Source organism: Pinus tabuliformis, chromosome 6 (genome assembly GCF_031772625.1).
Source record: "Pinus tabuliformis cultivar Carrire ecotype Pingquan chromosome 6, CPIR1, whole genome shotgun sequence".
In the NCBI taxonomy this organism is placed as follows: Eukaryota; Viridiplantae; Streptophyta; class Pinopsida; order Pinales; family Pinaceae; genus Pinus; species Pinus tabuliformis.
In genome coordinates, this window is record NC_142292.1 from 1,693,672,411 (window position 1) to 1,693,679,779 (window position 7,369).

Below are 7,369 nucleotides of genomic sequence, written 5' to 3' on the forward strand. Positions count from 1 at the left end.
TGAGGTCAAACATCCAAATTTTGTAATTAGAGAAGAGCAGTCTTAAGCCATGAACAGTGGCGATCATTTAGCTATGAAAGGAAGACTGTGCTTTTGAAATTACACAGCAGTTTCGTAGCGCGCTACGAAACTGCTGTAGCTGCATGTTACAATTCAGTTGATCAATTATGGTCAACAAAGCGGCAAATCTTTTGAAAGGTTTTTGTCATCACACAGGTACATGAAGCGGTGGACAGCACATCAAGGACGTGGCAGTCTGATCTATTTTGGGTAATTAAAGGATAAAGGCATGCTTCTTTGGATTCGAATATTTTGAGGCAAACCAAGGACCGACAAACAGAGGTAGTTTCCTATATTTCAGGGTATTGGAATGGATGTGTCATTAAAGATCAAACATGGAGCGTTGAACATCCATTACAGCCAAACTAAAGAGGAGCAAAGTGTCAAAGAACGAGGATCATTGTAATTAAAGTCATTATGCATGGAAAATGGAGTTAGGGTCATAGTTAATTTAGAACTCTTTAAAAACTCCAGTCAGCACTTTAGTTGTATTTATTAGTTAGTTCAATAGCTGATAGGTGTCAGTAGAGGTAGTTATCGACTCCCCTCATGCTGGAGGAGGAAGCTCGAATTAGTTAGAATAAGGATTCTATATATAGCTGAAACAACAATGTAACAAGGGTTGGATATTTTATAAAACAGAGTACTGTTTTGGCTTATGTAAAGACAGAGTTCAGTAATATAAGTTAGCTTCTTTTCTTCTCAGGATTCATAAAGGATTTCCATGTTCAGAATGGTGATTTTATCTTTTCCTTAATGTCTTTTACAGTTGCATAGGTGTACAATCACTCAGAATTCACTGATTGTGCTCTGATTTCCTGTGTGCATTTATGAGCTGTGGTTCCATATGTGTTGTGTTTCTGAATATTCAAATGCTAAGTGCCCTGACTTCTATGTAAAGGCAGTACTATTGTTTACTGAAGTGTGATTGACTCCATAGGCCCAATGGAAACTAGTTTAATGTTTGTCCAGCCTTCATATTTGTTAATGTTATTCCACAAGAGTTAGCCATCTTATTAATAGTCAAAATCAATAACCCTTTTTGAGAGAGCCCTCTCAGGCTAAGGAGGCTAAGCCTTAGTCAAAAGATTGGTTTGAAACAGTTACTTGAAGTCTTCCTGGTTTGCAGCCTTCCAGGGCTTGATTTCGAGATAACATTTTGGTGCGTCTGCCGGGAGCCTGAAGTCTATTCATTCCCGAAATTTAGAGGCTGAACTTCTGAAGGTAGCAGGAACTCAGACATCTTTTTGAGGCTGCAAAACTACCTTGGCGACTCCACACATCGAATAAGGAATTGGAAGGTGACTCCACTGCTAGAAGATCAGTAGCTTGATGAAGTTTCAAGATGAATTCCACTGCAAGAATGAATGCCAGGTATGCTCCTATGGATCGGTCTCATATCCCTGGTTTTCCAAATCCTATGCCAAAGGTTGATTGGTTAGAGGATCTTCCAATATTCAAAGATGAAAATAAAGACGATGCTGCTCTTCATTTGGTTAGATTCCATATGCATGTACGCAGTCTTAAGGTTCATTTCCCTGAATATTGTCTCATGAAGATGTTTATGACCACTTTAGAAGGAAAAGCATGGTCTCGGTATAAAAATTTGGAAAATGGTTCAATATATTCGCTTGCTAGTTTTCATGATGAATTCTGTGAAATGTATAAAGAAGGTTATCCTTCCTTATTGCTGCTTAAAGATTGCTGTAGGCATTCTTTAAATCTTATTCAGTACTTGGAGGATTTTTATGATGATGATGAATTTATGGATGAAGAAATTTTAGAGGCTCTTCATAACAATGCATTCCAGCACCAAGAAGAAAGTATAATATCTCATGAAACGCAGCATGAAGATCAGCAGGGGTTTACTTGTGAAAACCATGTTCAATCCTCTGATATTGATGTAGAGATGCAGCAGACTTCTCAGTCTTCGAATCATAATGAGTATGAAATTGATTGCAAACAAGAAGAAGAAGTGGGAGATAGCTTTTACGACCCTCAGGCAGAGGAAAAGGTTGGTTTTTTATGTCAAACTTTTCAGCAGCTTACAACAATAGATGATCATAAGAAAGAGGAAAATTACATTGTTTGTAGGCAGCATTCAGAAAAGCAGTTCGATAGCACATCAAAGGAATTTTGTGTGGTTGAGAATCAGTGGTCTAAAGTGGTAGAGTGTTATGATGATCATCAACATAACCATGTATTCTTTGACCCTATAAGTGAATATATGGACAAGCTTTGCACTCCGGTCTTTCATTCTCATTTGCATTATGAAGATCAAGTATATTATGAGTTGATTTGGTCACCTCACTACCATGGTTATTCTGAGGTCGGATGCAGTCAAGAGCCTCCAATATCAGATAAGACAATTGATTGGCTGTATTGGAAATATCATGTTGCCTGAGCTACAAGTGGAGCTTGCAGCTGATAGGGTAGGTAGGTAGGTAAATGCAAATAAGCTCAAGGTTGATTGAGCATTTTTTTTTCAGTAGTGGTAGATTTCTTTCTCTCACAATGATCATCAAGTTTAAGCCCGAGGTGAAGGCCCAAGAATTTGGAAAGGAATACTCGTCAAGCAAATCTATGTTTTTCATAAAATGGACAAAGCACTGGACCTGCAAGTTCTTAGTGTACTACAGGAGCACACTATCCCAAGTGGAGCCACTGTTATCACTTAAGAATTCCAATGCCAAATGTCTCACATTTGTTTGATGGTAAAGCACATAAATCCTTTTTAGCAGTTTCGCAGCGCAACATGTTTAGGTGGTTTCGTAGCGCATAATTCCTATTTTGCACTAGCTGCGCTACGAAATTGGGGAAATGAGTTCATTGCCTGATGTTGAGAGGCAAGCTATATTCAGGGAAGCAAAGCAATACAACCATAGCTCACCCATATCACCTCTGTCTCCTATGGATTCTGTGGGAATATTTGACTCGACATGTCACAGTGCTGGATCTTATCATCAATATACAAATAATACTGCTGTGTTTCATTCTCAAGGTTTTTCCTATAATCCCGCTACATTGGCCGAAGTTCTGGTATCTAGTGGAGGTCAATATCCTAGCATGCCTATTGTACAGAGTTCTGCTTCCCTCTAGAAATCTGCATCTAGTGAGAATCTCACAGGGGAACATACATCAGGTTACCTAAATTTTTCGTCATCAGATTGCCAAAGAGGAGCTATACATGGTAGTATCTTTGATGAAAATCCAGAGTACATCAGGCAATGGCTGCAAGAGTTGGAGAGAGAACTTTTTAGTGATATTGATGACACTGGGACAAGTACTTGTGATATAAGTTCAGATAATGAACAAGATGACCATGATCCATGTATAGAAATTAATTCTGGGAATGTAATTTCTGATACAGAACTAGATGGTGATGATGAAAGCATAGAAAGTGATTCTAGTTCTAATAAAAATACAAGTTCCTTATCCAAGCAAACTGTAGAGCAGAATCCTAATGCTTGGCCACCTAGTTCCCAATCTACATATCTTTCTGAGGATGATGATGATTGTCAAGTTGTGTTTGAATATGGCAGCCAACCACCGTTTACTTCAATAAGAGGTACTCAAATACATCGCAAGCAAAGTTCTTCAGGATATTATAGAAATGTTCAAGATTTGAATACTGATAGTTCTGATTGCGAAATTCTGGAAGCAACTCATGGGGAAATACACCAAAAGTGGGAAGAAGCAGCTTTGCGGAAACGAAGTGCCCAGCGCTTAAAGCACAGGCAGCATGAGGTTGAAGTGGAGCCTAGTATGTCTGGTTCAAATCTTGGAACAAATAGTCCTTATAGGGGTGATGGGCCAGAATTCACAACCATTTGGCAAGATGATCGTTTTGAATATTATGTCATTTGGGCTGCAAAAGCAGAGAAGGTTATGTGATATTCAAGTATACAGGTCCGTTAGATATGTTGGCATGAGAGATGGATGCCCGAGCAGTTGTAAAGGAGGGGCGAGAAGCTCCCAGTCTGTCAAAGGTTACCTACGAATGGGCAAGCTTAGATGCCTTTTCGCTAGCTGGCAGAAGCATTACAGCACGGTTGTCTGAGTTTGACATTATAGCAAAACAAGTGGAAGCAGAGTTAGTATCAAAAGAAATTGGGTGCCATTTGTTGCAAGTTTTGGAGGCGGTGAATTTTGTTCTTTTTGATTTCACAAGGCGGCAAAATCTTGCTCTTTAGCTATTCTGTCAGGATGTTAGACATACTGGAGAAATTTCTTATTCGTAAGGGATATTGCTTTTCTCGGCTTGATGGGTCAACTCCAATGAATAGTCGCCAGTTCCTTGTTGATAATTTTAATAGAAGTCCAAGCAAGCAGGTCTTCCTTATTTCTACTCGCGCTGGTGGGCGAGGACTTAATCTCATTAGCGCAAATCGAGTGGTTATATTTGATCCAAACTGGAACCCTGTAATGGACTTGCAAGCACAGGACCGGTCATTCCGTTATGGGCAGAAACGACATGTTACAGTATTTCGCTTTCTTGCTGCAGGGTCCCTGGAAGAACTTGTTTATAGCCGCCAGAGATATAAACAACAGCTTTTCAACATTGCTGTTTCTGGAAACCTTGAAAACGCTACTTTGATGGTGTGCAGGATTCGAAAGAATTTAAGGGGGAACTTTTTGGCATCAGCAATCTTTATATGATGACCTATCTTCAATGTTTCCAAAGATTTACCATGTAGCTGTAGAGGAGTCTGTTCTAATGCCCAGTGTTCTTTCGAGGAATGGAGTTCATAGTTTTCCATCTCTCTTTCTACAGAACCAGACATCAAGGGTGCGCTATCGTGGATTAAAAGACCTTGATTCACTCGTACATTTCTATAAGGAGATTACAGGTCTTATTACAGGTCAAACAGTGTCCTTTAAGGCGTATTTGGCATGTAAATTTGGCACTCCTGAGTGACAGTACACCACTTATTTTGAAGCATGCACTGCACATGCTCAACTTGAATAGAATTTGGTGTCGTTTAAAGTTTTCAAAGACAAGAAACTTTCAAGAAGGTGCTAAGAATGCAAGAGTATGGGCATCTCTGGCCTCTGTTTCTCTTGGTTAAGGCCCAGTACATAGACCAGAGTCCAGCTGTTCTGAAAATAGGGAAATGTGGTCTAAGGACATGATGAGACAGGGATTCTTTCATTTTTAGATTCTCACAGTGGCAAAGAACTTAAATCTTATAGGCTTTCCTATCCCATATCTCAAGTGAATCCTCTGCCAATGACAGATTCAACTGAGCAACGGCTACATCTTTTTGTTGATAACAATGCAAGGGCACACTTGTTTCCTAGAACCAATGAAGCACTGACTATGTTTCTTAAACAGATGTCAAATATTCACTTATAGTTTGTTAATATAGAAAAAAGATCAATCCAAGGTTATGGTATCAACAATCAGGACATGTCAGATATGGTGTTTAAGGATTATTGCTTCAAAACTAGAGAACTGTGGTCTGTATTGTTTCCTTCTGAATTGGAGAAAATTGTTGCCACTGTCACAAAAATCTGAATGAGGTGTGGAATGTGTATAGTGTGCTCAACTATTTACAGGCTCTTGTTGAGAAGTCTGAGATCATCCAGATCCTAGAGGAAGAGAAAGAAGGTAATTTAACATTTATTGCAACTGATGGATATGACTACAATGGAGGAAGCAATGTTCTGAAGGTTCTGGGATACTTTAGTATTATTGATCTATTTCGTGTACATTGCCTTCTTGGAGATTATTACAGTGGACTCAAGTGCTTGGCAGCTATAGATGTTAACCAGACAGGTGTCTACAATTCAGTGATTGGAAGCCATATCACAACTATTTATTATTATAGATTCACCAACCTTATGTTGAGAAGGTATGTTGAGGCAATACGGGCCTTCAATCAAGTTCTGTTGCATATAATAAAGACTAAACAGTTTCATCAAAAGTCTCCACAGTTTGACCAAATTCTGAAGAAAAATGAACAGATATATGCTCTATTGGTTATATGCCTCTCTATCTGTCCACAAATGAAGCTTGTTGAGGAAAATGTGAACAATCAGCTGAAAGGGAAGTATGGGGAGAAGATGGCAAGAATGCAGAGAAGTGATGAGGCTGTGTATGATGAATTTTTTTTCATATGCCTGTCCTAAATTTATTACTCCTTCAGTACCAAACTATGATGAAGCTCTTGTAAAAAATAACCAGAATGCATATAGGCATCAATTAAAGCTGTTCTTATCAGAAGTTATGACATACAAGCATAAGACTCATGCAATTGATCATGATGGAGGAATTATATCAAATGCAGATGTTGACTTTTATATTGATGAGGATATCGTTCATATTGTTGAATCAAAGCCTTCAAAGCTATACGCTGATAACTTTATGCATCACATTATCAAGTGTGAAGAGATTATTAGTGATTTGGACAGAGTAAGCTTGAATAAGATGGTTGCTGTTTTTGCATTATGGAAATGCCAGTTGTAATGAGGTCAAACATCCAAATTTTGTAATTAGAGAAGAGCAGTCTTAAGCCATGAACAGTGGCGATCATTTAGCTATGAAAGGAAGACTGTGCTTTTGAAATTACACAGCAGTTTCGTAGCGCGCTACGAAACTGCTGTAGCTGCATGTTACAATTCAGTTGATCAATTATGGTCGACAAAGCGGCAAATCTTTTGAAAGGTTTTTGTCATCACACAGGTACATGAAGTGGTGGACAGCACATCAAGGACGTGGCAGTCTGGTCTATTTTGGGTAATTAAAGGATAAAGGCATGCTTCTTTGGATTCGAATATTTTGAGGCAAACCAAGGACCGACAAACAGAGGCAGTTTCCTATATTTCAGGGTATTGGAAAGGATGTGTCATTAAAGATCAAACATGGAGCGTTGAACATCCATTACAGCCAAACTAAAGAGGAGCAAAGTGTCAAAGAACGAGGATCATTGTAATTAAAGTCATTATGCATGGAAAATGGAGTTAGAGTCATAGTTAATTTAGAACTCTTTAAAAACTCCAGTCAGCACTTTAGTTGTATTTATTAGTTAGTTCAATAGCTGATAGGTGTCAGTAGAGGTAGTTATCGACTCCCCTCATGCTGGAGGAGGAAACTCGAATTAGTTAGAATAAGGATTCTATATATAGCTGAAACAACAATGTAACAAGGGTTGGATATTTTATAAAACAGAGTACTGTTTTGGTTTATGTAAAGAAAGAGTTCAGTAATATAAGTTAGCTGCTTTTCTTCTCAGGATTCATAAAGGATTTCCATGTTCAGAATGGTGATTTTATCTTTTCCTTAATTTCTTTTACAGTTGCATAGGTG

General features: G+C 38.5%; 1 pseudogene; it reads left to right on the plus strand.

Annotated features, from left to right (window-relative positions):
* The first annotated feature begins 4,266 nt into the window (after window positions 1-4,266).
* On the plus strand, window positions 4,267-6,529 carry LOC149265492 (uncharacterized; annotated as a pseudogene).
* Window positions 6,530-7,369: the final 840 nt, after the last annotated feature.